The sequence below is a fragment of the Corvus kubaryi genome, unplaced genomic scaffold, assembly GCF_017639235.1.
Source record: "Corvus kubaryi isolate FWS band 111438036 unplaced genomic scaffold, C.kubaryi_AGA036_p1.0 37300, whole genome shotgun sequence".
Classification (NCBI taxonomy): domain Eukaryota; kingdom Metazoa; phylum Chordata; class Aves; order Passeriformes; family Corvidae; genus Corvus; species Corvus kubaryi.
In genome coordinates, this window is record NW_024581093.1 from 9,224,333 (window position 1) to 9,247,901 (window position 23,569).

A 23,569-nucleotide genomic window follows, 5' to 3' on the forward strand; every position below is an offset into this window, starting at 1 on the left:
TGGGGAAGCCACATTATGTAGAATCATCATAGATAAATCTACAGTAATATTGTTGTTTGAATTAAGGTAATTTAATGGCCCATTTAAATATTTTTTCTGTTTATTAAGCTTTCTTTTTTCAGATGCTTTCTTCCTATTGGTTTCATAGCAAGTATGATTTTTTTAAACCAGAATGTTGTGTTATTTTTATTTTAATAATAAACTTTGGGGCACATTTGCTTTCCTATGTTTATTTAATATAGGAGCTAAGATCTCAATTAAAAGCAAATTATTAGAATTTGCAGTTAACTCAGAAGTGAAGCAGAACACTAGCAGAATTTTCCTGTGAGTTAGGCCATACATTTATAGTGAAGAAGCAACTCTTCTCTTCTTGTTAATATACATATTTAAAGTAGCCTGTTATTTCCATTTATCATTAGGTGGAGATTATTTTCACGTTTGTACTTATAATTGTTCCTAGTTATGTAAAACACAGGCTTGCTGTGTGTATTCTGTATGGGAAAAGGTGAATTTGTGTGTGGAAGAACAGCTGAAGTACATCAGGGCCTACGTATCTTTAATTCTGCATTTCAAAAAAAGATATATATTTGACCTATTCATTAGCCACAATTTCTCTATTGTCTTTTCAAAAGTAGAGATGTATAAAATAGTTTAATTTTCTGCTGTTTCATTTCTCTTCCGTTTTCCAAGGAGGGGAAAAAAGAAATATATAAACAGAAATGTTTTACATAAAAAAGCTCTGAAAAGCAAAGTAGATGCTATTTATGTAAAGTCCAGTCTCCTGGAGCTACTGTTTTGCTTACACATGAGTCCAGCACTGAATTTATATTTATTCAAATACCTGGCCTTTCTAGTTTTGCAAGTGCCATTTTAAACCCAATGTTAAGCTACAATTATAGTAGAAAGCATCAACTGAAAATTCCAGAAGTTAATAAATATTCAGGTGCCCTGATTTAATGATCAACCAATTTTTTTTCCAATTACATATTTCTCCAAGAATTTATATTGGCTTTGTGAAACTAGAAACTTTTCAGATATGTAAATCAATCTTAGTGTTACTGTGCAGTATTCTTTAAATTAAATTACAGCACAGATATCAGATTCTAGCAGTTCTTTTGCTGCAATGAGATAATTTCTGGAGGCAAGACACCTGGCCAGGCTAGAGTGGTGATTAATTTTATGTGTTTAGGGTGCAATCATCACTCAGAAAAAGGCTTAGGGTTTGGATGATGGATGACAGGTAAAGTGCAGGCTGATAGGACATGGCCCATGAATCTGTTCTACATCATCAGTTCCTTTGATCACTGGCAGAAGTTCAGAGATACTTCTTTGCATCTGTCCAAAATAAACAAAGCTACCATATACCTTTTGCAAGATCACTTGTAAATACAGGCTTATTTGTGGGGGAGAAAAAACCTTTATTTTTTATTTTTTTCAACAATGGCTGAGGGAAATAAAAACAAACACTTTGTCTTGCATCTACATGCACTTTTACAGGCAAAAATACGCTGAGTGTGTGTGCCTCCATGTCCATACACATATATATATTTTAATGAAAGATGATAGTGTAAAGGCAATCTTTTTCCCCTGCAAACTGATACCTATGTTGACACCATAGAGGGGATTCAGCATAGCTGCTGAAAAACAGCGTTACACAGCCTGTCATGAGAAGAAAGCCCTAAGTTATAGCAATGCTATGCAGCATTTCTTCTTCATTAGTAATGGTGGTGTGACTACAATTTGTTGGGAATCTTTCTTACTAGCGATAGCAAAATGAACTGCGCAACCAAAATGATTTTGATTAATAATTCAGAAGAGTTAAAGGGGGAAGAGATAGAGACGATTTGTGCCAACCTACCAAAATTTTTTTTTTGTATCTCAATTAACAAAATATAATTTGATAATTGGAAGCAAATGCTTCTTTATCATATGATTTCTACTTTTCTTTACCCAATGCTGTCCCCTGCAGGGTGTAAGAAATCAGATCACAGAAGTACTCAGAGGCTAAAAAAAATATATATATATTTTTTTTTTAAGTCCAGGAGTAACAGAGGAATAGCTGAATTATCATCATCTTCTCTATCAGAATTCATTATCAAGCCAGCATGGTTTATGAAAAATCCTTTCAGAGGTTTGACCAGGTGCTGTGATGGGCATTCCTTGAAAATATTCTCTTATACCTCATGGCATATGTGCAGCATTTTTTTCCATAGGTGTTATGAATTCCTAGTGCTCATGTTGATGTTCTGTCTGTGGACAATAAGATGTTAAGCATTTCTTTTGTATGTCTCATCAGCTGCACTTGGACAAGAAAATCAAACAGAACTCATAAATTATAAAATACATCTCAATGGACTTTCTTACTGTTTTATAGAATGAGAAGTAAAAGGTATCCAAGACTGCTTTGTATATGTAGAAAATACTAAGATACTACTCTGCTTAAAAGACAGGTGACCCTCATAAAAGAAATACAACTCATCTCAAAAAGGACATTAAAAAAAGTAAAGGGAAGCATAAAGGTGGAGAGCTGATTAGATTTCCTTAATAAGATCATCCTTGTACCAGACAAAAACAAAACATGGAGCTTAAAAAAAACCTCTGGGAGCATTTGTTATCACAGAGAAATCATACTCACATGATTGCTGTCTCCTTACTCAGCTGGAAAACTGCTTTATCTGACTAAGTGCAAATACTGAAATGTTCATTAGCTCTCTTGAAACACCTTGACTTGTCTTTATTGAGTTGCATTTCATCCATAGCCTTTGCACCTGGGGGCACACAATAAATTTTTCTTCACAAAGGGTTTCTCAAGAGTGGTATGACTGTTCCTTTTCTCCCCAGAGTCTGAACGCATTGCATCATCTTCTATCATATTTACAAGCCTGAGGCCCAGGATGAAGAATTGTTTAGTATCTCCAAACCAAAGCTTGCCACGTAGCAGATCAAATTGTTGTTGCTCTGCCACTGAGCTGACTCAGTACTTGCTTGTTTGATTTAAGGCACAGTTCCACTGTGAAAAGGTATTGTAAAAATGGTATTTTCTTCTGCAGCAGAGCTAGTTCCTATGTGTATGAAGAATTATATGTGCTGACTCATGTGACAAAACATAAGTATTTACTGCTTCTGGTGTTGCCATCTCTGCAGAGCAAAGACAGAGGAGAGAAAGCAGGTTAGGGTCCATTTAACGTGTATCCATGAATATTCCTTTCCAGGATTCTGTGTGTTTAGTCTTTGCAAACTCAGGGAGAACGACTGCATGCCAGAGCTGTTTAGAGGAGTATAATTTGGCCTCTACTGCTGGTGAGTAGCCATGGGAAGGAAGCATCTTGGTCTCTCAGATAGTGCATGTGGAAACACCACAGACAAAAAACCCATGAAATTGTAATTTGAAACAGAGTGGATCAATACTTTATATTCTTCCATACCATATTTCACCTATGTGTAAACCTGCAGAGTTTGTGACTGCAGTAGGTTATTTTGTGGCATTCTGGCTTTGTAAACTTCTCTTTTGGATTAACATCATCTCTTCAGAGATAGAGGGAAAATATTTCTGCTTTTGTCATTACTTACCACTTCTTTAGAATAATGCAGAGGGACAATTTCTTTGTATTATCCAGCTAGCTATCATACTTTTGGAGCTAATCTCTGCCTCGATGTCGTGTTAGCACATAGAACTACCCTTCAGTGACTCTGGTCTGTCCCCGCTGAGCTGTTCTAAGGGTTGCTGAGGGCTTCCTCCTTTGGCTATCTTACACAGTCTGTATTGAAGCTGTGAGGGGAGTTCATAAGGAATTACTGAGTTCATAAGGCTGAGTGTTTCAGTCTCTGTTTCAAAGTGACACTGAAGCTTGCATGAGAATGACTTGGATTTGTGTTCCATCAAAAAAATGCAGTGGTTAGAGCAAGCAAAGGAGCAAGAAGATTTTCTTGAATATTTCAGCGACTTAAAAGAGAATTTCTAGCCACTGTCTTAAATTCCTAATGGTTACTAGATGATCAGACTGCCAGCAATATCTGCTGGTTATTTCTGTAGTCTTTTGCAGTGAAATTGTCACCTTTTCAGAGCAGTTTGTGGGGCTATATTTTAAGTCCAGTAGAACAGAAATCAGTGGGAATAAGGCAGCTTGCTTAGTTAGTCCAATACCTTACTCTATCTCTTTGGAGCAGTAAAAGTTTAAATAAAATTTATGGTTACTGAATTCTCAAAGATTGTCTTAACCAAAAGACTGTGGCTATCAACAAACCATGCTGTGGTATTTGAAATAAACACTGGCCCCTCTGCTGAAATGTCTTAGCACTGGGAAGAGAAGGACCAGCTTCTCTTGGCAGCTTTGGAATTTTCTGGCCAAGTAGTCCAAAAAGTTAACTTATATTGGCCTCGGGTTAAATCTATTCTTCACCTGGGAACTAGAACTAGGCTCTTAACTAATGGCGAAGCTGATAGCACTTACTTTGGTATATGCTGTTTAATTCTAAAGTAAACACCTATAAATTAAAGCAAAACCTCATTGTTATAGAGAGAAAAAGTTGAATAAGAGGCAACTACATGAAGCTTATATATGAGTAAAGAGCAACTTACCTCCTAGGTCCCAGCACTTAGAAGCTGACTAACTCTATGCAGTATAAGATTTACCCAAATCCTTGGAAGGGGAGGGGGCAAGTGCCCTTGACTTGTCTTAGAATAGAAACTGAAAATTTTAAGGCTTCTCTCTAACATGAAGCTACACTACAAAATATCAGTTATTCTTTGAACTTGTCTTTTAAATAACTGTTTAGGTATTGTAGTCTGAGCAACAAATATTTTATTGATTTGTGTGTGTGGATGGATTGTGCTTAAATATATTCAGTTAATATTGCTTAGTAATTTTTCTGAGAATACAGCTATCTTTATAAGCTCTTCTGTCTGGTTTAGCTTGATCAGTAGTTTATCAAAATCTTGTTATGCATTTCCATGAGGAGGAAGAATACAGCCAGCAAGAGCTGTGTGACTCCCAGCACTCACCATTTTGCTCTCCTGTGTAGTAATTGAAATCGTATCTGTAGGCTGTGTTTGCTCCTGAAATGTATGAACCCATAAGCCAAGATGGAGACTCGAGTGCAAATTCACTTCCTTATGGTTAATAGCAGTTATGTCCAAAGACCCTGAGGAGAATCCCTAATTCCACTGGAGTTTTACCTTCTTCTGGAAACCCTTTTGTTGTGAGCAGGCCTGGCTCAAGGGGATAATAGGAACTTGAAATACAAGTATATTTGAAAAATGCACATATACACTACAAACAACATAAGCTTGACAATCTTTAGGAGCTGTCTGATAACTTTCTACAAAGCAGCTTGACCCCCTACTGTTATTTTTTTATATTTGTATTTACTTTATCACACAGAAAACCAATCATGTTACTCTGTCATACCAGTTATTTTCTAAAAGTAGACAGAGGCATGTAGCAGCTCAGAAGAGCTTACAGTCTCCTGCAAAGACACAGCACTTTCCTCCCTTGAGGTCTGAAGTTATTGGGGCAACAGAAATGCTTAGATTTTGTCCTTTTAAATCTGGATAATAGAATAATAGAACATAATAATAATAATGAAATATTCTTGAAAAGATCTAGTACCTAAATATGTCCTTGAAAAATACCATCATAATTTTATAATATCACCTATATTAAAAGTTCAACATCATGTTACACAAGAGACTTGACTTGAGAGCATATATCCATTTAAATTTAAATTGTTGCAAACTTACTCAGTTAATGCAATATAAAATTATCTTCCATGTTGCTGTTGGGGATCATTCCACTGCATTTATTTGGATGTCAAAATGACAGGCCATTAGGCTAGGGGTAAGCTAATTATTTAAGGAACTTTTCTTGTTTTGTACGATGAAGAAGTACTCTTGAAAATACAACACAAACATAGATATCTGTGTCAGATGGTAATGGTCCATTTCTTTTAAATACGAAAACGTAATTTTAGCATTCAAACGGTCAAGAAAGTGGTAATTTAAATTAAACAAGAACAACCATCATTAAATGGCTGTGTTTTTGGACTTAGATTGATGCTTAACACATTGATCTTCTTCAATAGAAGCTTTCCATATTCCATCTGTTAGAATCTTTGACCTTTTCTTAACACCATTAAAAGATAAAATGTTAATCTACTGAAAAAAGATGCATGACCTTTTAAAAGTGAACTGTACCACTTTACAGTCTGCCATCATTAAAGAACTTTATGCTCAGGAGCCACGCATTGTGTGTATCATAGCAATATAATTGTTTAGAATAATGTAATTGTTCAACCAAGAAGATATATACCACACATAACATAAATTAGAACTAGAACTATGTGAACTTTGAAAACCCAATCAAAATAACATGTCAGATTGAGTCTTACTTTCAGTTTTAATCAGCCTCAACCTCAAAATTTTTTTTTTATTAATATGCCACAATGCCTAGAAGATACCATTTTAACACAGAAGAAGAAAGGTACTTTGGGACAAATGAAACCACATCACTGGCAAAGGAAGATGCTTATCTTCCTTTTTTTTAAATCACCTTTACTTATTTTTTCAGTATAAGGAAATAACTGGAGGACAGATATTTTATATTTCATAAGGAATTTCAATAGCAAGGAAGGTCATAAAAATGGACTTAATTTCTTTTTACTAAATCTGAATTATCTTAAACTCGACTTCTTAAAAGCAGTGGCCACAATTCAGAACAGTGCTGAAACCTGGTTTAAATCCAGCTCAGTATCAGAGAGTAATTAGTTTTGAATATGGGCTAATTTGATTCCAAATTGAGAATGAAAATAGAATTAAAAAAACCTGAATACATGATACAGGCTCAGATAACCTAATCTTATCTTCTGGTATGGTCTAAGTTTTAGATGAAGCCCATCAAATTGTTTTGAGGGCATAGCTATATAGTGGTGTGTCTACTCAATAACTACTTAACAGAGGATAATAGAAAGTTCAAGTAGCTTCTGCATTTGAATATCATGTTCTGCTAGTACCTTTTATTATATAGGCAAAAAAGCCTTTCTACAGATGAAGGCTCATATTCTATTTTAACCTAAATTCTGCTCAAGTCCCTAACTTGTTCCACTTCCCACAGTAAAACCAGTGACCTTAGACTGGATAATTTGGGGTTAGAATATCCTCTGTGCATGTTTTTCAGTGACATTTACTCCTTAAGCTAAGTGGCTGCATGCAAAATAGAAATGCAAGTGTTCTAAGATAACATAAATTAAGGTCCTGATATTAATATTATTTGATTGTATTATTATTTGATTGTATTATTATGTTTAGCAATGTCACTGTGACGGGGGGCTCTTAGACAGCCCTGATGCAAATGGGTGCATTTAAATTAGTAATTTAGGGCGCAGGAGTGATTTTTTCCTTTGTAATTTTGCCTTGCACCTATACCTCAAGGCAGGTGGTGTGTGGCCAAAGCTGTTTCCTACCTCATGAAACTGAAGCTGAAGTCATCTGCTGAATTACCTTCTTTAGTGGTAATGAGGACATATAGTCCTGCAGGATTTACCTCTCCACACATGTACTGCATGCCTAGGAATGGAAACTGGCTTGAAGTTCATTGTTAGAAATTTGGTCATCTGCATAATGATGCAGAAAGTAAAGAAGAAACCACAGAGTTGCTAAGAGTTTTTGATAAGTTGAAAGACATTCACTTCCAGTTAAAACTTCATATTCTGTTTTCTGATTGCGCTGCTATGCTAGCCCTGTCAATTTATGTTAAATAAGCAGCACCCCATTTTGTACAGGCCAAGCATTGCATCTTTGAAGTCAGCAGTCACTTTTTTTGTCAAGTTCTTCCATTGTTTAGACCTGCTTCGAAGTCCCAGCCCCAGTTTATCACACCGCAAATTTCCTCTCTCGCATATTCTTCCCTCTAGGTCATTGATAGTGAAAGCAAGCAATATGTTTCCTGGTGTTCAACCATGTGGCACTTCACTAGTCACATAATACACTAGATAAGGAGATGACAGTCTGTGCTGCTCTGAATAGCATATGTGCATGCCATCTGAAAGCCAGGAGCCGGAGGACATGGATACAGCCAACAGAGGGAGTCAATGGCAGGAAAGCACTGGCCATTCAACCCCTGCTATGGAGAGAAGAAAAATGGACAGTTTTGCATTTATGGTTAAAGGAAAGGTTTCAGCCTGTTTCTTGTTAGTCCCCAGGCATCATTTGGAGGCCTTGTGCTCCTCTTCTTTAAGCTGGAGGTTGCCTACGTGACACAAGTTTGGTCCCAGCTCAGCAGGAGGTGGTGCCCCACTAGAATGTCAGCTGTTTTGATACAAGTTTGGCCCTTTTAACAATTTTTATGTGTACAGGGAAGATCTGATCTGTAGGATTTGCCTTTTTGTCTACTATCAAAAGAAGCCATAATTGCTATCTAGTTAGAATTACAAAATAAAGCCTAGTGCTTGCTCCATCTTTTACAGTGTAGTAGTAATGTTTAAAATCTCTTCTGCCTACTCATAACTTGGTACCCAACATAGCTAAAATGATGTAGATCTCATCAACAAAAGTGGCATTCCCTTCAGACTTAGGAAGTCCTAGATCTCAGCATTGGTGAATATAATAAAGAGAAAGAGTCTTTTTTCTTTGACAGAGGCAAGCTGTCACAGTAATAGTGAAACGATACACAGAAGAAAAAAATTTCAAAATATTCTTCAACGCATTCAGGCAACATGTAAATAGAATAATAAATCTGGCAAGAAAGATCTGTTTATTTTTCACACAAAAGGGCTAAGAAGTTGTTTTGGGGTTTTTTTCCTCCATTTTAAAGCATGAATTTCATTTTCTTCCACCTGAAGTCTGCACAGTATTCCACAGAGCAGCTGTCCACAGCAAGAAACTCATCATTCACTCTCTGATCAGCACATACAGTAAGTGACATGAAACTCTGCTTAATTCTCTTGTGTCTTCATGAAATAATTTCTTCACCAACTAAAGAAATCTGCTGTTTACCATAATCTCAATTTAACACCTTCTCTCACTGTTCAAAAGTAACTGTCTGCATTTGAATGGGGTTTGCAAAGCAGAAGTAACTGCCAGGGAAAACTAAACAAGTCTTGTCTCTTCCTTGAAAGTTGAAAAAGGCTTTAGTTTTTTATCACAGTGACAGGTTACATGGTAAATAAAGTTTGAGATCTTTGCTTTGGCCATTTAGTACAGGAATTGGTTAGAAGTGAACAAAGCTGAAGGGTGCAAAACTTGAACTAAGCCCAAGTAACACATTAAGTCGGTTGTTGGGAGGCAAGTGGCACATGCCCACAGTAACCCTGGGCGGGGGGTGTGGTGGGACAGGCTGAGGGTGCTTCTCCTCACAGAGGAAGCCCCTTCAAACTAATGAGTTTTCAGTTAATGAGCACTATGGAAAAGAGGCCTTGGGAAACATTCCACTCGTTAGAAGCTAATTTGTTTGTTTTGTGTTATGTAGAAAGCAGCTGGGAGGACCTCAGCTCCATCAAAGCTGGGAAGGGTCCCACCTTGCCTCGTATTACCATGCACAGCAGAGGATTGCTTAAAAAAGATTTCCTCATTCACATTGGAATCAGATATAATATCTTTTAATCAGCAATCAAAACAAAGGCCGTGTTAGTATTGTGAGATTAGGTCGATTTCTACAGATTTGTTCTGAAGTTAATGAAATTGCATCCAAATGAGACATGACATATGAAATGTTCTGCAGGAGTTCAAAGCCTGCGACTGCATTTGCACTCCCCAGCAGCCTGTACAAGCCCTGCAAGCACTTACCTGGGAACCTGTTCTTGAGGAAAACCTCTCCTGCAACTCTCTTCCCCTGACTCATAAGGTTATGATTTGAGGAAATTCGTATTTGAAAATTTAGAAATACAGTGCACAATGGTTTCATATCATAGCTGGATTGAACTAAGAAAAAGCATTGTGTTGGAGGGTAGGAACCTCTTTTTGTCTTTTGTGTTTATATCACTGTGTTGATTTACTGCAGGTAAAAAAAAATGGTGATGTAAAATCTTTGTGTAATTTTTCTGAAACAGGATGAGTTTTCACATGATGTGAGTAGCATTGTACTGCTAACTGCAAAATGCTTGGAGGAAACTAAGCTAAGTTGAAGGAATTAATATTCCATCAAAGGGTCAGTACTTGCCTCAATAAGATATTTTTAGCATTTATGGATTTTGATATATGTGTCTTTTTTTCCCAAGAGAACAGGAAAACTACTTCTCTTCTCACCACTTCTTTCATGTTAGGTTGTTTATGGCAGACCATTGCATTAGGTCATGTTGCATTTGATCTGCTGGAAAATGAGCAGTGTTTTGAATCATCCATATGTTTCATTTGCTGTCTCTCTTTGGTCAGGTGACTGTAACTTTCCTACCAGTACCCAGGTATGTACCAGGGTTAAAAACTTTCAGATAAGCCAAGTTTGTACCTAATCAGAACACTCTTGCTTGCACACAGCTTTCGATGCTGGAAATAATGTTTTTAAAGCATATTGACATATGCATTAAATGAAAAACACATAGTATTGAAGTGCTCTATTTCCCTAGAAAAGGAAGAGAATAAGTCTTAATTTTCCTTTAGGGCAAAGCTTTAATAGAATCGCTGCTAGTTCATAGTCTTCCAGTTATTGTTTAAACCCCGTAAGATACTTAAGGCTTTGAGTGTTTATACCAAGAAAAGAAAAATATGAATTCATTCTCGAGCTCAGATTTGGAGCTAATAAAGTTATTCTGATTTCTATTACGTTTCTTGCCCACCAGCATTACTCTCTTGCTATTATTTAGCTGAACAGTTTTAGTGTCTTGGGTGCCTTGTACCTTATGGAAGTTGGGAAGGAAAATTAAAGGTCACACGGAACATGGAAAAAGGTAATTAAAAAATTGCAACAAAGAAAACAGAAAAAAGAAATTGAACAGAGGATACAAACAGAAGCTATCAAAGTAGTGCTCTGCCAATGTTTTTAGTGTTGTCATTTAGGTGTGTCTATGTGGTTGAGTGATTTTCCTCAGTAATCTGCTTGTTTTGTTGGTTTTACAGTTTTTGGTGAGATGGTCTCTGAATTTTTCTGATTCTCCCTGTTCCCTCTAAGAGGGACACAATTTATCATGTTGCCATTATCCATCCCCAGTGATTCAAGGACTTCTGTGGTTTTTTAATACCGTCCCTGCCCGGCTCCATGGGGTCCCGCGTGCCCCCACAGAAGCACGGGTGGGTTCAGTAATACAGTCGGTAGCAAAGAGTCAAGAAGAGCATTTGCGTGCGTTCCTGCAGGAGCATTTATTGCTGCTGCACTGTCGAAGGTTGCAGAGGCAAATATGAACATGATCCCAAAACTCACAGTTTTATCTGGGGGTGGGGAAAAGTCAGGACTAGGGAACGGGGACTAATGGGGAAGCTCTGGGGGAGTGATGAGGGGTAGAGGCCAACAGCCAACTGGGGAATTCAAACTGGGACAGATTAACATAACAGAACATGGCATCCTGGCAGAAGCCTTTCTGGTCACCCTAACATGAAGTGGTTCTTGTCGTACTGGGGACTTGTCTTACTGAAAACTCTCTGTCCCTTGTAATGTATGTTCACCGGCCACCACATTTTCTTAGCAAGCCAGCCAACTTCGCAGGTGATATTATATGTACTTGGAATTAAATCTCATTTCCCCTCTCATGGCTACCAGGCATTGTATTGCAAAGTGGGATCTTCAGCAGTTGAATTTTCAGTTCTACAGTGCCCAGTACATATAAGTTGCAATATCCCAGGGCCTGAGTGGAATCCCACTCTGTCAGGATTATTTTACTATGTCATGCCACGTGCAAGGACATGCCAAGCTGAGCAGAAGAAAGGAAAGCATGCAGCTATTTTAGCAGCTTCTGTCTCCCCTCTGACTGAATTGGAAGCTAATGTGAATTTTGTGATAAAATCATGTGTGTCACTTATAATTTGTGATGTGGTCAAATATGGGTGTATAGTACGGGTAAATAAATAGAAGATTGATTGCACCTTTAATTCTGCAAATCTTAGGATGCTATCAAGTTTGGCAGACCTGTATTTTTACCTGCAGTTGTCATCTGTTGCAAAAAATCTGGATTTTAGAGGATCAGGCTTTCAGAAAACCCAGGTGTACAATAGAAACTACAGACTCTTTGTAGTTACCCAGTTTGAAAACAAAAGGTGAGTACAGCATGCATAAATACATTTGTTCTGTGTATCAGCCTTCTGAAACAGTTTGCAGGTCTGTCCTTAAACCAAAATTTTTTGTTTGGTGGCTAAAGTGAGGGGCACATAAGCATCAGTGGTTTTGTCCATTTGTTCTTGTTGTGTTCAAGAATTCAGTGGAAGGTACAAGTTTTTTGCAGTGCCTTTGCTTATTATATGACTAGGCTTTAGATGAATGGTGATAATGTTTGGGCTCTGTATTTGATTTCTAAATTTTGAGTATGAGGTTATGCTTCCATAGCTTATAAGAAGACTCAGGCTGACAGCAGAGGGATTGATCTCCTTTGTGGAGCAGGTACAGCATGTTGCCTTTTTACCTTGCCAATGTGCTTCAGTCTCAACACACTCTCAATGTGGAGAGCCCCATTTTGTTTCCCACATCCTCCTGTTCATAAAATCTGGGCTGGACAGGGCAGCCTGGGTTCCTGTTAGTTCTAGCTGGTGATTGAGGGAGCAAACCTACAAAATAAGCAAAGTAATTCATTTATGTAGAAAAATAAAATTTTGTCTTGGGCACTTGCAAGGCCCTATGAGTCTTCTGCTAACAAACCTCCCTCATTTTCAGCTTCATTGAAAAATGCAGTGAAATCGGGCTTTAATCAGGGGAATGACACATTATGGTGCATATTTCCGGGTCTGAAGTGAAAATCTATATTTTAAGGAAGAAAATTAAATGCTATTTCAATTTTCTTGTGCTGACCCTTTAGGACTGTACTGAGCTCCTGCCACCTACCAGCATGCTCGCCAGGCAGTCTGTACAAATATTATTATTACTTGAATAGAGTCTGAATCATTACCTTGTGTTTTCACTTTGTAGTGAAGTGATTTAAATATAGTTTTCTTATGTTGGGATCCTTTGACAAATGCATAAATAGTTAGCGCATTGTTACCAACAGCGAAAAGGAAATGGATGCCTGGCAGGAGGAAGGGCAAATAATTTTCTCATGCTTGCTGTGCTTTCTGTAGTGTAAATCAACTCTTCTCCTCTGAAAGTAAAAACTTATTTCAAGATGTCAACAAAAGTTAAGTAATTAGGAAAGGAAATGTAATTCCTCGCTGCTGCTCCTCCCTCACACACATTAGTAAATGAAAGCTATTTAAAGATACAACCTGGCATAGACTAATTGGAGATGAGTCATTTGGGACCTGATCCTGGAAATGCTTACTCAAATGAGTAGCCCTTTGATTGTTCGCCTGGGTCAGTTTGGAGTGTGTGTGCATGCTGCAGGACCAGGGAGGAGAAGGGTCAGTCCTGCTGGGTCCCGAGCTCTCCAGAACCAAAAGGCTCCTGATCCGGCCAGCTGGCCCCAGTGGGAAGATGCCTGTGCTTGGAGTTAACTGTTCTATTGGATCACAGCCAGTTTGGTCAGTGTCTCCCAGGACTAAACCCTGAATAGAATAGGAATATTATGAGGTTACTTTGATTAATTAATCTCATTGGAAAAAAAGAAACAACTAGAAAACCAAAACACACCACAAAACTTTCCCACATCCACTTGTGCTTCTGGTTCATGTCTGTCATAAAATTAACTACTGTAATATGCTTTTTCTACGATTTAGTTCTCAAATACTTTGCTGCAAAGGAAGCTGTAAAGCTCAAAGGCGTATTTTTTCTTAGTGTTAGCAATTAATATGCCACTAGTCTTTGCATAAATAAGTTCTCTATTTTAAAGCAACTCAAATGGGCTATTTCATTTTATATGACTGTTAATTAAGATGTTGATTAGCCCTGCTATTGAAGCATTGAAACCCTTTCTAAAAGCAATGGCCACTGTTTCAATTTTATTTTAATTAGTTGGACTTTGAGGTTATTTACTACAGTGTCAGCTATCAAAGTAAAGCTGTTTAATTTGATGTTCAGTCCGAGGCAGGTAGCACACAGAATTCCACATTTGCCTGTAACCACTGCCATTAACAACAGCATGATTTAAGGTCATTTAAGAGTCATCAACCTCACAGATGGTAAAATGTGAAGTATCTAAAAGGGAAAATAACAATTGTTGTCTTGTCAAATAAAATCCGAACATTGTATTTTTCGTGAACACCCACTAGCTTCCAGCAATTTTATACAGAATGTGTTTCCCTTTGGGCGGAGAGTGTTAGGTCTTCCCTTTTATGTATCCTTCCATTGAGACATGCTAAACCCCTTGGGAGGTGAAACCCACCCAGATATTTGTGATTTTAAAACTTCGTTTGCGTCACTTGCAACAGAGATGGATCATTATTCTGGGATAAAATCACATCCTGCACAGTGAAAATAACAGGCAACATTTGACCTGAAAAGGGAAAGAGGAAAAAAAAACCCCAACAACTTTAAAGTGTTAAAAGAAACAGACGGTGTTAAAGCTGCTTCAGGAAACAAATTCTCCCTGTAATGCAGTGTAATTACGATCTTTTCTAAGCTAAGTATAGTACCCTAGAGATTACTATAAGTAACTTATAATAGAATTTTTATTAGTGGTAGTAATTTTTTATGATAATTAGTGTAATCTGCAGCCAATAAAATCAGAAGATATATAGTTATCTCTTTTACACCAGAAACTATTCTTCAGACAGCTGAAACATTAGGAAAAATATATTATGTTATGATCATTATATACTTTTATGTTCTGATTATTTGGGGGTTTTTTTATTAGCTCTTTCCATTTAATGGTGAAAAATATGAGGCATACTCCAGAGCCAGTATAAAGCAGCCAGCTTGGTGTAAGCAGCTGGCATTTAGTTTCCTTGGCAATCTTTATTCCATCTGACCTGAAACCTCATCCTCAGTGGAAGTTAGTGAGTTTTAAGTATTTCTTCTAGATGATGGGTGACTCTTGCACGAGCCCTGTCCTCACAGTGAGATATTGCCTTTTCTTATTGACTGGAGGGAGAGCCCTGGCTATGGCACATGGTCTGTGTATCTTTGGGACTCTCTTGTGCTGCTCCACAAAAAAGAATATTTTGACTGAATGGATCAGCTACTACTGCTAAGATAGTAGGTTTGCTGGAAATAAAAAGAAAGAGAACAGTCCCAAATAAACCTAGGGATGGACTTACTGCAATTCTCTGTTAGTGTTCTGAATCATACTTTAATTTTTTAGTTTGCTTCTCTGTCAGAACCCTCCTGCATGGATGAGATGGAGCTCTCACATAGGCTGTCACAGCTGGGATCATGCATGCCTAGAATTTCTTGGGCTTGGACTTCACTCAAGGCTTTGTTGAATTTGTTTGAATATACATAAGGACTATGAAGAGAGACTGCTGTCTTCCACTCAGGGAATGGCATAAATTCTCCTGGAATTTCCTTTCCTTTTGGAAATTATTCCTCCAGAAGGAGGTCAGAGGACTGTTGCATTCTCCCAGACTTTTTAGACTTGGTTTGTCCTAAATTAAGAAAAAGGAAAAGAAAAGGGGGAAAAGTTATGGTCTCACTCCTTAGAGGTGCAGAGATTAGTATTCCCAGCAACTGTACAGATATTCATAATCTTCTATGCCTTGATGAGCAGCAACTCAGTGTTGACAGTTGACAGACATACTGACTCCAGCATGTGACTTAGTGTCTGTTGAGATGCATGGGGTAGATCAAGCTCCACAGAAGTTTGTCCACATTCTGCAAATATAGGAGGACATCACTGCTTGCAGTTACCTCTGATCCATATTTTGAGAGTTCTCCAGTGATCATAACTGATGCAGGGTGTGTTAAGCTGGCTTGTGTTTAAGCATCTAGTTTACAGACCTCTTTAGACAGTCTGTGAACACAAACGTTCATCTAAAGACAGAGACCTTGGTTAGGTCCCTAATAAAGATGTTCTAATGATGTTTGCTAGCTGTGTTGTCAATACATTTTGTGTGGAAATATGGCTGACTGTTAAATAAGCAGTTGTTTCCTTCGTGTCCAGGAAACCTTCATTTTGTAATGAAAATGGCAAGTCTTTCTTGCCTTGCATCTGTTTTCCCCCACTGGTCTTTGGCAAAACTAGCAGTGTACAGGCCTTCAGCCTTCAGGTAGATTCCAGTCCTGCTCAGCCAGGAAGAACACAGGCTGTGAAAATGGCACCCTGACAGTGGAGCTCCTGGCAGTGGATAAAGCATCAAGTTTCCATGCTGATTCTGCTGGATTCCTGTGTGCCAGCACTTAGAGACTGTTGACCGTGAGGTTTCTCTGACACTCTTGTGAACCCTCACAGGGGCAGATGGATTTGCTCTTGAATGGCTCCATTCTTTTCTCTTTGTGAATAGAGCAGGCAATGGTTAATTTGCCCTGACTGCTGTCATGCACCACAGGCTTCTGCTTTGTCACCCCTCCTGCTGACCATGGCCTCAAGGGCAGGAGGTCTCATATTCTGAAAATGTGTGTACTTACTGTATGTGTCCAGCTTGTCTTTTGGGAGGAGGGGTATCGCAGCTGAGCGCAGATGGTGCTCTTCCCCTCGCTGTGCTTCAACCTGAGACTTAAAGAAGAAGTTTCCAGCAAGCTGACTTGGTAGAAGCAACTGATGGGAGTTAGAGAAAGGAAATTCCTGTTCCCCCTACACTGAGGAATCTTACCAAAAGCCATGTTAGCAAAAGTGATCACTCTTGGGTTCTGTGGTGTTTTGAATTCTTATAGGAGACATTCTAAAATTATGCACGGGTTAATTAATTTTGAGCTGGATTACTGAAATGCATTGTATCTAAGGCAATGGCTGAAGAATATCTGGAAACTTGGATGACAAAGCAGTTTCTTTCTCATGTGGTTTCTTCAGAGTATGCCTTGCTTGCAGCCTGCTCTCAAAGTTCTCAAACTGTGCAACAGCTGCCCAAGGATTTCCAGGTACAAGTAAAAATGAAGTTTTCAGCCATCAGCCCCAATAATACAGCCTTCCTTCTTCATTCTTCATCCCATCTCGACAGATTGGATCAGCTAGTGTTCTTCATTTGTTATTATTTAGTTAAAGGTCTCTTCTTTTACTGCCCTCAAAAATCACTGTGTTTTCTTCAAGTTTGCTGACCTTTGAGTTATGTAGCAGAACTTTTTTCCAGGATTAGTTTCCAAGGGTTGATAGGTCTGAAGGATTTTAGGAAAAAAGGGTTATAATTTCAGTTTTAGAGTCTGTGAATACCTTGTTAGCAGACACTGGATTGTGTGGTAATTTGTTGAGAGGTTAGAACAGGTGAATAGCACCCTCCCAGATAAATAAAGCTTAATTTCTAATTTCCACCACAGGCAGATCAATCTGTGTAATTTAAGTGACTGAACTTTTATAGTTGATGTGCAAAAAAAAGCCCCTTTTATTTAGAATAGCAGCAGTAAATTGATAGTGTAATTTGTGCTGTGAAAACTGGTCACTGTATTCAATTGTGCGTAAAAATTTTTGAACACGGTCTTTTCAATAGCACCCACAAGTTGTACCCTAAAAAATATAAATAGTAATTAAAAAAAAAAATCCAAACATTCAGATCTTTGAAGACACTCCTTCCTGTGGTTGATGTTAAACTTCAGGGGTTGTTTTCCTTGCTTTTCAAGGGATTTGGCATGTGCCACAACACCACGTCTGGTAAAGGTTTAACTGAAAAATCGCTTGTTTCTAAATTCAAATCTTAATTTTTCCAGTTAAAATGTGTATCCTATGGCTCATGGTGTTCATCCATTCTAGCACCAGGTAGGTAAAAAATCATGTTGCTTGTCTCTTGAGATGAATATCAGATAATTCACTGTGCTATGTACACCACTACCTAGAAACCACAAGTGATAAATAGCAGTAGGTTGGCAGCAGGGGAAAGTTCTTCAAAGAAAAATTATGCTAAAAAGATGTAAGATTAGTGACATCATCATCAAAAATGTGAACTCTCTATCCCCCCTGGAAATACACTGGTAAGCAGACCCTGAGGAGAAGAAAAAATCAGCAGCCTAAAGCAGAGTCTGTGGCCTCAGCCAAGAAATCCGGGTCACATCTGACACCCGTTGAAATCCACACTCACGAATCCAGTGGACTTTAGGTTGGATTCCTAATCACCAGAAAAATGGTTTAATTCAGTGTGTCATCTCGAGGGAAGGGTGAGAAGACATCTGAGATGGAGACAAATGACTCTTCACTTGAGGTAGCATCAGATACAGGAGAAGCTCCCCCTGTACTGCACTGGAGTCCAACAGGTAATACCAGTTACCTTGGCCTCACTAGTAAACATCTGAAAGGTAATGCAGTTTGGATGACTATAATTTCAGTGCTGAAAGCAACCAGTATAAAACACTATAAATTAATTGATCTCAGCATTAAATTTGATCTAATCTAATTTTATTCTGATTTTAAAGAATTAAATGCGGTCAGAACCTTCCAGATGTTTCCTGAAACAGAAAATTGAGGGAAGTGTTTTCTTTTTCACATGATTGTCACTGTTTTTATTTGCCAGTTACAGAAATGTTCAAAAAATATATTTCTTCAAAATGAAATATTTTCAGCTTGGGTTTTTCTCCTTCTCTTTCCCCTGTTCCCATTCTGCACTTTAGGAACAGGCAGAAGACAAAACACAATTTTTCTTCTTAGTATTTCTTTCTTTTGTTCAGCATTTTTTTCCATCTTCCCTGCAAAACCACTCAAAATATTAATGGAACATTTTTGCAGTGGGGCTGTATCAAGAAAAAAAATGTCAAGGAATTCTAAAAAATAAGAGTTCTATTACTATTTTTGATGTTAGAAACTGAGCTAATTTTTCAAATAGGATGCAGTATAAGCTTATGGTTTCAGCACAATGGAGAAATTATCAGTAGAATAATGGATGGCAAACAAGAAGTCTTGCATGTGCACTTTTCTCTGGGTGGTTTCCAGATTTCACAGACTGAGTGTAACACTCTGTTTCTGTCTTGTAGGAGGAAAGACTAGCTCGAGGCTACAGCCAAACTCCTTATGAAAAGAGAAAGGAAGGCTGCTCCCGTAATGGGGTGTGAAATACTGACCTTCTAGTATAGCCATTTTAAGTAGCTTTTGGGTTTTGTTCAGCTGCGGTAAGGAAAGCGTAATTGTGCTGCCCAGTTCTGTTTGAACAAGTGAGTTGTGCACTTCACTGGAGGAATGTATGGAGTGTGTTGAAAGGACAGATACGGAAGTGTGGCCAGGAATGTGATAGAGTGGATATAAAATGAGTGAAGACAAGTGTCCTCATGCTGGCTTCGGTGGTGACGTGCATTATCTCGACATGTTATCAGGAGATAGATGTTTGCATTCCCATGGGTCAGTGCAAGTTGTCACAGTTTCAACTTCCAGCTTTTTCTTATGGAAATAACATCACGAGGCAAAGAACATGAAAAGTCCTCTGCTTGCTTGCACCTCCACATGTGACCTTACAATCCTGAATGCTCTCTAGAGGACTTAGTGTGTGGTGTGAAAGTATGACAATTGTTTTTTCAATGGTCCTTTGCTTCTATTTATAGCAACAAAGTTGATAAAAATGTTTTATTTCACTCCTCCTTTTCCCACTCATTTAATATCTTTGCTAGTGAGACATTTTCAAGGGGGAATGAGATATATAGAGAGGTTTTTTTATCCTTACTTCCATCAAAAAAAAAAAAAAGGGTTAGATGGAGTTCTGAGCAGTAAGGTTTTGATGCACATGTTGAATGCTGCCTCTGTGGAAAGACATTGCTCTCCTGGAATGGTAAATAGCTCAAAAACTGGCACTTTCCCCCCCAGCCCAACCATTTGAAGGTAGTTATTTTTGCGAGACCACTTAACAGGCTTTGTTATCATTCCAGTGAAACAAAAACAAACAGCAGAACTTCTCCATAGGTTTTGCAAAATGCAGTTAAGTAGTTGTCATTGTTCCTGACCTGCTAATCAATTATTAGTATTAATTAAAGGATCCCTTTAGATCTGTTCCTCAGATCCATAACAATCAACAGGAAAAGGAATGTGTGGCATGGAATTCCTGTATTTACTGTGTGTTTTTTCTGTTCCTGGGTGTGTGAATATACCATCTGATAAGGTGAAACACCCTGTATATACTAGTAATTAGTCATAATTTCATGTAATTATTACAGCATTTTCTCTGGTTGCTATCATGTGTTCCAGACATCTGTACTTTATGAAGCCAAATTTGTAATTTTCAACGAATATATAGTTAGCCCATTGAAGTGTGTTACATACGTTTTCTTTATCCCAGCCTTTTTGAGCTCTGTTGTACCTGTTTGCTCTGCAAAGACAGTAAGAAAAGTAATGAATTTCCAAAGTTACATATCTGTCCTAGTAAATTATTTATGTTGCAAATTTTTTATTTTTTGGTAAGGTGTTGAATGTGCCAGTGTTTCTATCTTTGGGTTGGTTTTTTTTCTTTAACTGTATCCTTTCCTGTGTTAGCCTGTAAATACAGAGCTCAGAAAGGGGGGCAAAAGGCACTGCCTCGAGTCAAGTGTGCTGAGGGCAGCTTTGCTGTAAGATTTCTCACACACCTGTGTTAAAGTTTGAGCAATCAGCACCCATCCCGATTTTTTCAGTTTGGAATATCTTCTAAGATAGGAATTGTTTCTTGTGCCAATCTAATCTGCAGGGTTGCTTTGTCGTGTGAATGAAGGGAGAATGCAAAACATTTATTTTCACTTACAGAACTCCAGTCTGAAAATACAACTGACGTGCCTGGGAGGTAAGGGTTTCTTGGTGGGGTTTTTTAAGAAAGCCTGGTTTAAAGAAAAAAAAAAGTAAAAAATGAGCAGACTTGGTTAGCAATTTTTTAAAAGCAGAAAACTCCAGAATGGGGAAAGCAGCACAGAAATGTAGGCAAAATTAACTTTGTGGGGTTTTTTAATCTCTTAAAGTTTCAGGCTTAGAATTATCAACCTGTAGCCCAGCAGTTACAGTATAAGAACAGACTGTCATTTATTTGTGTGTACTGATAGCATCATCTCTTCATGCACTGGCAACTGGGATTTACTTGAATTTCCTTTGATATCTTTAGCCAAAAGAGTCTTAGATTAAATAAACATAATCCAAATAGCTTTAAACTAATTCTCATATAAAACAAGATTCGAAAAATATGCACTGAAAGGTAATGTAAGCATTTTTCTTATGCATTTTTCGTTTTAAAAATGTAATGAATCTTTGCAGCTATAAAGAGCTCTATGGCAATACTCTGTACACCAGATATTTGGGTACTCCAGTTCCATTGTAAAATGCAGGATTTATCCAGTGAAAGCACTACAGATGTTTGACAGCCATGCCAATGAGCAAATAAGTGAACCTTGAAAAAATGTTTTTTCAGTTCTCTGTACACTCCCAGATTGCTTTTCACACCTCAGTATTTATTGAGGTGCAACATAATTTTTTCCTGTGAAAAATTAATATTTACCCACACTTCTTTTACCCTGATATTTGAAATAATACAACATCGTTACTTGCTGTGCATAGAGCAGGAAATAACTGTGACAACTCCAATACCATGGCTTGATTAATATTGGATTCTTAATAACAGTCTCTACACATAGATTTTTGGTACCAAGATGAGTCATTTGTGCAGACAGTTGATTTTGGATGAGCCAATGACTCCATGGCAACTCGGAGAGCAGCATCTGCAGAGGAGCGAGCTGGTGTTGTGTCCTTATGTGCAGGTAGGGCCTGGATGCTTTGAGGATCTTTAGTGGAGCTCTCTGTGCTGTTTGTCTGGAGCACTGCACTGTGCTCCAGGGCAGGCCTGGCACAGCCAGAGCCTCACACACAACTTCAAAATAACATGAGCAAACTACTTCTGAAAGTCAAAATACCTGGTAAATGTACAGGTGTGAATTGTCTGCAGAAGCTGGAGTCAAGAGGCTGCTTTGCTCCAGCACACCTTCCACTGTGAGTGGCAGAGTCCCAAAGGTGACTGCTGGTGGTGAAATTGAGGGAAAGATGGTGTTGAAACCTTAACGGGATCTTTGTTTAAATGAGGACTGCAGATTTTGGGCTCTATTCAGTAACAACTTGTTTCCCTCTCCATGCTGCAGGAGAGGAGTGTGACAGAGCTTGCTTTACTGCAGAAAGCAGCTAAGAGTAGTTCACATCACTTCCTCATGCATCAGATCAGCTTTGGACACACAGGCCCTCTCCAGTTCATCAAGATCTTAAAAAGGGCCATTAGAACTCTGTGTTTGGCATGGATATGAAACATCATGTGATGTTTAGGTTTTGTTTTGTCTCCCAGTGGCAAACTCCAGCACCCTTAGCCCTAGTGCCCACTCCTGCCAACATCCTGTGGCATGCTGTGCACTCAGAGCAGTAAGGGGAGGGTCAGAAAGAAGTTTGCTGCAGTGGCCATTTATTTCTTTGAACATAGAGACAAAAAGTGAGATCCAATCTTCAGCAGCTTATCTTTATGGTTTGCATTTTATTGAACCCTATTTTACTAATTCCTCCTGATTCCACATTGGCCCTTAGGCATAATGTGTTCTCTATTGGTGTACTATTTAATAGGATGCTAATTGATGGCTATCACAGCATAAGAATCAGGGGCCAGTCAGTATTTCAGATGCTGGAAATCCTAAAGCAATGGCCCATGGCCCATCACTAATGGCAGTGGGCTAGAATGATGAGTATTTATCATCTCTGCCCACCTTCAGTTCCTGAACCCCTCTTGCCTGGGTTCAGTACAGGCGAGTTTATGAAGAGCTGTTGTTTGAGTGATGGTGGGTGGGGAAGGTGAATGGTACAAGGTTGTACAAGGCTTGTAGCCGCTTTGAAAGCCATTTCATGACAGGTGGTGCTATGGAGGCTCACTGAGTTTGCTTGTATTTGGCACTCTAAAGCTAGCCAGCACCAGGGTAACAACATGTTCAGCTATTTGTAAACCAAGCAGGGGCCTAAAAAACATTCCACTCACAAGGAAAAAATTGATTTAAAGAGGCTTGGAGTGGAGCTTGAGCATCAATGAACACTGAAGAGCCTTCTTAAACTGACACAATAAATTAGTTCAAAACAGATGACAGCCCTACAGATTACCCACCTCTTAACAAAGGAGGGGCATTCTGGTCCCCTTCACGAAAACATAGATAAAAATTTTGTTCTTCTACTCTAATGAGGCAAGCTCAGATATAAGTCAATAGAGCAATTCATTAACAAATCTAGTGAAATCCCCTGGGTTACCAGTGAGATGACAGTGAAAGTGGATGTGCTGTGAAAACTCTCCTTTGGTAGAGATGTCCATATGCTAAGGGTCAGAGACCTGAGTGGTTTGCTCTGTTTACTATTCACCATACACATATGGCAGTTAAGGTCACTGTTATCAGACACTTTCTCTGTACACAAAACAAAATTTCCATATGGTCCATGAAAATGGATATGCTTTGCTCCCGTGCAGCTTCCCACGGCTCTGTCTTTGTGCGGCACCGGTTAGAAGTGTAAAAGAAGGGTGCGAGGGGTTACCTCG